The sequence below is a fragment of the Leptodactylus fuscus genome, chromosome 1 (genome assembly GCF_031893055.1).
Source record: "Leptodactylus fuscus isolate aLepFus1 chromosome 1, aLepFus1.hap2, whole genome shotgun sequence".
NCBI lineage: Eukaryota > Metazoa > Chordata > Amphibia > Anura > Leptodactylidae > Leptodactylus > Leptodactylus fuscus.
In genome coordinates, this window is record NC_134265.1 from 151,509,943 (window position 1) to 151,520,488 (window position 10,546).

Sequence of the window (10,546 nt, forward strand, 5' to 3'; positions counted from 1 at the left end):
GGTTAGTTGAGCCTCTAACCAGTAGAGTTTGGGGAAATCAGGGTGGATTCAGCCTCCAACCAGCAGAGTTTGGGGAAATCAGGGTGGATTTAGACTCTAACCAGCAGAATTTGGGGGAATCAGGGTGGATTCAACCTCTAACCAGCAGAGTTTGGGGGAATCAGGGTGGATTGAGACTCTAACCAGCAGAGTTTGGGGGAATCAGGGTGGATTCAACCTCAAACCAGCAAAGTTTGGGGGAATCAGGGTGGATTCAACCTCTAACCAGCAGAGTTTGGGGGAATCAAGGTGGATTGAGCCTAGTAGGAGCAGAATTGTGCAACATTGATGGTGGAGGAGTATGAGGAGGAGGAATTGTAGAGAGTGAGCACATACATGAAACTTCATGTCGGGGTGCTTGACACCGGTGGACATGAAAATGATGGGTCTATCCAGGGGCTGTTCATTTTGATCAGCGTCAGCTGGTCAGCACTGTCAGCTGACAGACAGCAGCGCTTATCCGTAATTATGCCACCGGCAGCGCTGAAGACCCTTTCCAAAAGCACGCTGGCGGCAGGGCAGGAAAGGACCTCCAATGCGTACAGTGCAGGTTCCAGCCACAAATCCAATTTGGAGACCCAATAAGTATAGGGCGCAGAGGGATCGGAGAGGACAGGGCTGTGGTCGGCCAGGTACTCCCGCAACATGCGCCTATACTTGTCCCTCCTGGTGACACTAGGCCCCTCAGTGGCGGTAGTTTGGAGAGGGGGTGCTATTAACGTGTCCCAGACCTTGGAGAGTGTGCCCCTGTCGGGTGTTGACCGGATGGCAGTTGTTAGCCTCTTGGAGGAACTCTCCTTTCTGCCGCCAATGAGCGTTGATGGAAACATCTCCATCATATTCTGCACCAGTTACTTGTGGCAATCACTGATGCGACTGGCCCTCCCCTCTTCTGAAAAGAGCTGTTGTGTTTCCCTGCCTACTAGAAGCTAATCCTCTCTAGCCCTCAGCAGATCGCTCTCCCTATCTCTCACCGCAAATGTCACGAAGATGGCGCTGGCTATTCTTATAAATGGGAGGTCACATGTTTTTGGCAGCCAATGGGTTTTTTCAATTTTTTTCAATGCCTCAACTGTCGTAGTTCCTGTCCCACCTCCCCTGCAGTTATTGGTGCAAAAAACGCGCCATTAAAGGTGGGAGGGGATACAAATTTTTACTGCGTTTGCCGCGTGGTATTCGATTGGAAATGAATACCTCGAACGGCCAATATTTGATCTAATATTTATTCGATCGAATGGTGTTCGCTCATCTCTAATAATCTCAGATAGCAGGCAAACAAAGTAGAATTTCTAAAGCAATATATTTAGAAAACGGCTTCAATTTACATAAGCTACCAGTATAGATAGGATCCTTGAGATGGGACAACCCCTTTAAGTTTACTGATAAGTGCTGGAACAGTGTCTGTTATCTCTCTATTGTAAGCCGAAGGCTGCTCAGGTAATGGAGGGGGTGTACGTCTCACCCAGACTACTAAGGTGGGTGAGATGAGAAAACTCCAAAAAGAACGTTTCTCAGCAGATAACTATTGTCTGCTGAGGGTTATTTCAGAGTTCTGGTTACTGGGCTGGATTTTTAGGAATGGCAGGTAGGTTGGTAGTGGGACCTGTCATTCCACCCCCCCCTCCAGTCCACACTTTGGGGATGTTCCGGCAGCCACTCAGCTGCAGAAAGTCTGCTTATCAAGGGAGGCTTAAGAAGTCAGCTCTAGCAGCAGACTGTGGGCACAGCTTGGCTGGAGAGCCAAAGAAAGAGGTCATATTTTTTGTCCTGAGTGATTCAACTGGCTTTTTGATTTCTGTTATTCTAGGTGAAGTAACCTATTCTATGTTAGAGCCTAGCCGGTCAGGTATTTATTTTTGTATTGTTTCATTTTGTTGCTGCACTACCTTTTGTGAGTGAAAATAAAACTCTACCTTTGTTTTGGACTAAAGAAATTGGACTTGTGTGTCTATGCAACCCCACCTAGCAACCCCAGACCCTGACACTATGTAAACACAAAGATAACATTGATTTTACTGCAATTCTATGTGTGGGAACATGTAAGTGTTCTCCAACCCTGTGTAATGTAATATACATTTACTGTGCATATTATTTGATTTGCATTATTATAGATTTCTGGTAATCATAAATAATCTCTCATGGTAAACGCTAGGTCTACCGTATGTCAACTGAGCTACGTTATAGTGTCCTGTCAATCAAACAGTCAAAGCACGCCCACCAGCTTGTAGAAGAATAGACAGCCCCCTTTAATGGCCAGAGTCTTTTACAAAGTCTATAACATAGAAAATGTTTAGAATGCTCACCAGAAGTGCTTTAAAAATATGTTTAACATCATTAAGTACAACACTTTCCCTTTAATTGGAGGTGCTTGCACAGTAATAACCGCCCCTGCTACCTCTTGTGTCACCCCCCTCTACCTCATAGATTGTAAGCTCTTGCGAGCAGGGCCCTCAGTCCCATTGTGTGAATCGACTTTCTTTGTAATGTATTTTTCTGTCTGTATTTGAACCCTACAAATTGTACAGCGCTGCGGAATATGTTGGCGCTATATAAATACAATTTTTTATTATTATTATTATTATTATTATTAATGACTAGTTTTTCCCTGAATGCTACTATGGATTCCCTTCTTGGATGTACTAGCTGTGGTAGAGTTTATTTATTCATGCGATTACATAGTATATACTGTATGTACAGTACATCTGAGGCTAGGTTCACATCTGGCTTTATTTCTGCAGGCCAAATTGTACTATGTAATGGTTCCATTTAATATTCCATACAATGTACTGGGAAGCTGGAAAAAAAATGGATTGGGGTGAAATTAGAGAATACCTAATGGAATTGGGATACCTAATGTCAGTGGTACAGAAAAAAAAAAACTATTGACAGTATACCTTTATATAAAGCTCCACTCCTTTGAGGATGTGACACACCACCTTTTTGGGATTTAGCACACTCTATTTTTGTGTCAAATATAAAATGTGCCCGTCATGTCCCTTTTTTATGATGTGACAGTAACAAAATGTCACATATATTGTGACCAGCATCATGGCAGTTGAAAGAGCATTCTGCGGGGTTTGGGAAATTCACCCACTTTTCTGGAATACCAGGAAGTCACTCCTTTTTTTGACTTTTCAGTGAGTTGGCGAATATGCGTTATGTGCAGCCCTATGTAACAACACAGATTACACACAGATAGTACTGCGTTTCCCCCGAAAATAAGACAAATTTTGTTCCCCCCCCCTCCCCCCGTTAAACATTAGCGTTTTCTGATTAAGTAAGTTCTTACCCCTCCCCCTCCTTCCGCATACGATGCTTGGTGGCAGCAGCTGGCTCTCCTGTTCACACACAGAACACCACGCACAGCGTTCCCTGGAAGCAGTGCCTGCAATGCTTTCCATCATATGTTCTTTGCACAGCAAACATCCCATGGGCAAGAACTTGTTTATTTAATAAGATAACGCTAATGTTTAGCAGGGGAATGTGGGGGCATTAGGGGTGCTGCAGCAATGTGACAGCGTAAGCAATGTCTGCTAGACCACTAGGTCTTATTTTCAGATGAGGCCTTATATTTCTTAGCCTATAAAAATCTGCAATAGGTCTTATATTCGGGGGATGTTTCACTTTCGGGGAAACACGGTACATACAATGTAGCAGATGTCAACTACAGACAGCCCTAAGTAACAGATAAGGTTGGGTTCACATCTGAGTCAGATTCTCTGTTGCAGATTTTTTTCATGTGGAGATTTTTGACAGTCACTGAAAGTTTGACTTTTTCATCTGGCCATTTTAGTCTAAAAGAATGGACACAAACATCCTATTGTCACCCAGCACTGTTGCTGTCTGCTGTTTTCTCAGTCCACATGTCTGTTGTTCTGGTCCTCTAATGAGCTAGGACAACGGACACACCAGCAGGGATCTAAACATAGCATGACAGTGATAACTGATTCAAAAAGATATGATGGCATTAGCCGAGGCATCACATAGGACTGCAGGTAATCTCTACATTATCTGTACTATGTAACACCATAATAACTGAGTACAGGTATGTTAGGACTACAGGTAACAACAACATTTCCTGTATTTGGGGATTATGCAGTAAGTAAACCACAGGTGTAACTTGAAGCTTTGTAAGGGCCAGTAGCAACTGCCACCCCTGCACCCTATATAGCTACACTTCTGATGCAACCACAATGCTTACCTTCAAATGCACTAGCTGACGTACAGGCTGTGAGGTAAGCATTGGGAGGAATCAGTACAGAGAGTACTCAGTAGGCACAGCTTCAGCATAGGAAAAGCGGTGTCAGGACAGATGTAGTATAAATCTGCGATTTTGCCGCTGGACTTTACAGTACCTTCAAAATGGATGGGATTCTGGCTAATCCCATCCACACATTGCAAAAAAATATCTGCAGTGGACGTGCCGCAATTTCAAAAACTGCTGCATTTTTGTAAATCACAACATGTCAACTATATCTATGAAAACACTGGTATATTCTGTATAGATATAACTGAAGGAGAAAGTCTGAAGAGGAAAACTATATGGACTATCCTCAAAAAGCGCTGTGGCATAAACCACAATGCATTTCTGCAGCATCCCAGAGTGAGCTGCTATATTTTTCATGTTTGTCATTTGTGCCTACAGGTTGTTTGGTTTGTCTTATCTTATATGTTCTATGCTAAATGTGATATGATGTGCTGTTTTCTTGGTGTTTTCCCCCTCTTCAGTTTAAATATTGTCTTACTACCTCCTGGCCAATCACAGGCCACTGAGCGGAGTTGAAAAGAGAGTTTATTGCCTCCTGTTGAGAGTTGCAGAGTTAGTCCAGTGTAGTGTTTGCAGCCTATCTGAGCATCCATCTTGCATGTGCCCTGCTGTGCGGAGCAGAGGGAGAACTCAACTAAGATCCCATCAGACACCAGTCCAGGCTCTAGGAGGAAGTCTTCTTATACCAGGTTCGTCCAGAGACAGCCCCTGAGATAGGGAGGAAATTTGGTGCGTCTCTGAGAGACATCTGCCATCCGTGCCAGTAGGAGCAACAGAGGTCCCTGACAGGAGTAGTGCATTTGGGCCTAGTTTTCAGGTACCCAGGTCCCTATCAGGACTCTTTGCCCCGTGTTAGACCCTGTCTACTGATGCTGGGAGTGGTACTAGAGGAGGAGTAGGGAAAGTGTATTACTGCAGAGTCGGTGTTATTCCTGGCAAACCTCCTAAAACCAAGGCTTTGGGGAATTGAACTGTATCTGTATCTGCTTCGCCATCAAGGGCACTTCTGAACACCATTACACCGGCTCATCTAGGAGAGCTCCCAACTAGAAGTGCCCCGGGGGAAACAAGACCACTATCATCTCCATTAGGCAACAACTGTGTGCATGGTCAACGTGGTAGATATGTTTTTCACAGCTAGCACATTGATCCATTTGTTTCTATGGCCCTATGCACGCGACCATGTATTTTCATGGTTCATGCAGTCAGGAGCAAAAATCAGAACAGACCATTTTTAATAGCAGTTATGAGTATTTATTTATAACCAACTGCAGCAACCTTTTACAGTCCCGCAAAGCGGATTGAACTCAGGTTAATCCCATCCACATATTATAGAAAAATATCCACAGCGGACATACTGTGATCTCAAAAATCGTCGCGTTTTTGTAAATCACAGCACGACAATTATACCTACAGAAACATTGGACTTGGACAAATAACCTAGTTTTTCTAGGCTGAACATTTATTTTAGAATGATCATATGACTTCAATTTGTTTCCAGCCTACCAAGGAAATATTTGTAACAGGAAATGAGTCATTTTAGACAAGGCAGCGATGCTGGGAGCTTGTAACACTCACTTTATATGGGATTAGATATTTCGAGTCATCTAGTCATTGTGGTCCATTGTCAGTTTTATGTCTGTGCTCACTTTTTAAGCCATTGTTAATACCATAATGCATATTGAAGTTTGTGAAGCTGCTAAAGTTCATGTACTTGTGTGTTTGCCTGAAAGGAATACTGCAGAAAGAACAAATAGACAGTATGGGGAGGGTTAATAACAAGGAGGGGCTGGTGAAGCTTTTGATGTTTAAGGCCGACTTTATACTTTGTTTTCCTTTAGAGCTTTTTTTTAGAGTTTTTTTTTCTTTTCACTGAAGAACTACATACAGTGTCTAATATTACTATACATTTCACCTGTATGCCAACGGACACTAAATTGAAAAACTCTGGTTTATCCTATGTTCACACCACAGTAAAAAAAACAAAAAACTTGGCTCTGTCACAGTGGGGTTTTTTTAACGGACATCACATCACTACATTATTTTCACTGCTTGTGAATGGGGACTATTCACATTACTGATATTTTGACGATTTCCGACTGCACTCACCAATAGACTACTACTGGGGGCGTTCCTCACAGCTCAGCGTCATGGCTAGGCGGTAAGGAATGCCCCCTCTGACAGTACAGAGCTATAGACAGTACAGAGCTATAGACAGTACAGAGCTATAGACAGTACAGAGCTATAGACAGTAGAGATGAGCGAACACTAAAATGTTCGAGGTTCGAAATCCGATTCGAACAGCCGCACACTGTTCGACTGTTCGAACGGGTTTCGAACCCCATTATAGTCTATGGGGGGAAATGCTCATTTCAGGGGTACGCAATATTCAATCAAATTCTACTTACCAAGTCCATGAGTGAGGTTCGGGCTGGATTCTTCTCCCTGCACAGCGTCCCCGCGTCCTCTTCTGGCCTTGAATTCACTCTGCTAGGCATCAGGCCTAGGCAGAGCCGACTGCGCATGCCCGCGCCCGCACGGACATGCGCAGTCGGCTCTGCCCAGGCCCGATGCCTAAGCAGAGTGAATGCAGAGCTGGAAGAGGACGTGGGGACGCTGCGCAGGGAGAAGTCTTCTAAAGGTAAGAGAAGAACCAGTGTTGATTGGCAATGTATAGCATTCTGCCATTCAACGCTGGTTCTGCTTCGAATCTTAACTTCGAACTTAGTATTCGATCGAGTACGAGTATTTTGAATACCGTAGTATTCGATCGAACACCTACTCGATTGAGTACTACTCGCTCATCTCTAATAGACAGTACAAAGCTATGGACAGTACTGTCAGGAGGGCCATTCCTCACAGCCCGGCTAGGCTGTCAGGAACATCCTTCTGATGGTGAAGAGATATTGGTAAGGGGACCAAAATCTCTAGTTCTGGGGCACATAGCAGGAAAGCCAACAGTGCGCTGAATTCAGCACACTGTTGGCTTTCTAGCTGTATATAAAAGTGCATGTGCCTGAGGACATGAAAGGTCCTCTTTAAAAACTACATTTAATTCTTCAGCAAAAAAACACCACTTAAACCAGCCTCATGAGAAGGTCCTTCAGCCCTGGGAGCACCGCTCATGGGTGACATCATCAGTCGGAGGATCATTTAACAGGGTGGCGCAGACAGGGGATGTTTGGGTGTTGATTAGCAAGAGCAGTGCTACCAGGGATGAAGGCCTGGTCACCGACTGCTACATATAACATCAACTAATACACATTTGCATAAGGCTTTAAAGTTGTTTATCACCAAATCTACAAAAGTAACATACATAATAAAGGTATATTGTTTGCCACTGTAACATGCTTTGTAACATGATGGTAACAGCTTATCATTCCAATATGTATATATTTAGCCCCTTTTATTTCTTCTTAGAATTTTGTATTTTTTTATATTTTCAATATTTTTTTTTAGGATAAAATGTACAATGGTAGAACAAAAACACTCAGAGCCATTATTTCTTACATCCAGACTTGAGAAAAAGTTGTCCAGAACCTGAAAAACGAGTTTGGACACTCAAAATAAGAATGTCTCCTTTTAAAGTTTGCTTGTACAACATTTTGTCACAGATCTGCATCTCCTTTCTATTACCATTATAAATGCAAGCAGTATTTCAAGATTTCAAAAACGCCATAGAAATATGGAAGATATCGCTTTAAAACTTTTCCCTACAAGACAGTATAGGGCCAGTCATTACTTGTGACTCATAGCTTGGCTTACCTTCCACATATGTTGCCATGGTGAGAAACCACAGAAAAAGCAACCCCTACCAGTTTCCTAAACTGTACACTTTTCTGAGTTTTAAAATCTATTTTATAGTTACTGTGTACAACGATAGCTTTGGAAAGTTTGGCTGCATGAATCGTATATGAACAGAATAACGTAAAGTACTAAAACATAAAGAGCAAAACATAAGAAAGTTAAAACTTACAGGTCAAGAAACTTCCTGCAAAGCGATCTGACGAATACTTAGCAGAAGAATGCTGCCTTCGGCTTCAGAATTTTATAAGGACGTTGCAAAACCACACCTAGCAACCCAAGGATATTCTGTGCTGCAGCGTGACTGGCTGTCTGGTTGTGAGGATGTCATATACAAATCACTCCCAATGAAGTCAAAGACATCTTGTCCTCCCTTGCCTGTAGCAAACTGAACTTAGGTTTAGAAATTGCACCATAAGTTATGATTTTTTTTTAGTATAAATTAGTGACAGTAATTTTACAAGGTTTGTAGTGTACTGTAAATGTAACAAATAGATTCACCGTTGTGTATAAACATAGTAGGCGGTTCAGGGGGTTAATAGGTTAGACAAGCTTTTAAATCACAAAAGAGGTGACCGCAACTGGATTAGTACAATAACTCAGTGGTTAGCACTACTGCTTTACGGCACTAAAACATGGGTTTGTGTATGATCATATGCTCTAATGCTTTAATGTTCTCTACTTAAAGGTGCTACAATTTCTTCTGAAAGAAAAAAAAATTATGCATGTAGGTCTTTTTCTTCCAACACAAAAGTAAACAAATATGGCAGGAGAAAACTTATGTCATAGTGTTCACATTAGAATCAGAGGGGGCTCCGTCTGCATCCATGTCTAATATTAATCTCTGTTGTCTTCAACCCTTATCAGATTAGAGCAACAGATGATCACAACAGTAGTGTGAATGTCCCCTTAGGAACACAGTTGTAACTTGAGGCTCCTGGGCTCCAATGCAAAATCTATTATGGGGCCCCAATTTATCATGTGCTATCTATAATACTGATCTTTTCTTATATTGTAGCGAGGGCTTTGGGCCCCCTCAGGCTGAAGGGCCAAATAGCGATAAATATTTTGGTGTTTGCAACAGCCATTTCAGTTTGATATATCTAATAACTGATGGACACAGTAATATTTCAGGATTGAAATGAGGTTTATTGTACTAACAGAAAATGTGCAATATGCATTAAACCAAAATTTGACCGGTGCAAAAGTATGGGCACCCTTATCATTTTATTGATTTGAATTCCCCTAACTACTTTTTACTGACTTACTGAAGCACAAAATTGGTTTTGTAACCTCAGTGAGCTTTGAACTTCATAGCCAGATGTATCCAATCATAAGAAAAGGTATTTAAGGTGGCCAATTGCAAGTTGATCTCCTATTTGAATCTCCTCTGAAGAGTGGCATCATGGGCTACTCAAAACAACTCTCAAATGATCTGAAAACAAAGATTGTTCAACATAGTTGTTCAGGGGAAGGATACAAAAAGTTGTCTCAGAGATTTAACCTGTCAGTTTCCGCTGTGAGGAACATAGTAAGGAAATGGAAGACCACAGGGACAGTTCTTGTTAAGCCCAGAAGTGGCAGGCCAAGAAAAATATCAGAAAGGCAGAGAAGAAGAATGGTGAGAACAGTCAAGGACAATCCACAGACCACCTCCAAAGAGCTACAGCATCATCTTGCTGCAGATGGTGTCACTGTGCATCGGTCAACTATACAGCGCACTTTGCACAAATAGAAGCTGTATGGGAGAGTGATGAGAAGGAAGCCGTTTCTGCACGTACGCCACAAATAGAGTTGCCTGAGGTATGAAAAAGCACATTTGGACAAGGCAGCTTCATTTTGGAAACAAAAATTGAGTTGTTTGGTTATAAAAAAAGGCGTTATGCATGGCGTCCAAAAAGAAACAGCATTCCAAGAAAAACACATGCTACCCACTGTAAAATTTGGTGGAGGTTCCATCATGCTTTGGGGCTGTGTGGCCAATGCCGGCATCGGGAATCTTGTTAAAGTTGAGAGTCGCATGGATTCCACTCAGTATCAGCAGATTCTTGAGAATAATGTTCAAGAATCAGTGACGAAGTTGAAGTTACGCCGGGGATGGATATTTCAGCAAGACAATGATCCAAAACACTGCTCCAAATCCTCAGGCATTCATGCAGAGGAACAATTACAATGTTCTGGAATGGCCATCCCAGTCCCCAGACCTGAATATCATTGAACATCTGTGGGATGATTTGAAGCGGGCTGTCCATGCTCGGCGACCATCTAACTTAACTGAACTTGAATTGTTTGTCCAAAATACCTTTATCCAGGATCCAGGAACTGATTAAAAGCTACAGGAAGCGACTAGAGGCTGTTATCTTTGCAAAAGGAGGATCTACTAAATATTAATGTCACTTTTCTGTTGAGGTGCCCATACTTTTGCACCGGTCAAAT

At 42.4% G+C, this 10,546-nt stretch overlaps 1 protein-coding gene across 1 annotated transcript in view; it reads right to left on the bottom strand.

Moving 5' to 3' along the window:
- The window catches only part of LOC142210116 (annexin A1-like), a 50,478-nt gene extending 42,059 nt beyond the window's left edge, over window positions 1-8,419 (bottom strand). The window contains exon 1 of the mRNA XM_075279146.1: window positions 8,283-8,419. The gene's annotated coding sequence lies outside the window, so the exon portion shown is untranslated. The remainder of the gene's footprint in view (window positions 1-8,282) is intronic.
- Window positions 8,420-10,546: the final 2,127 nt, after the last annotated feature.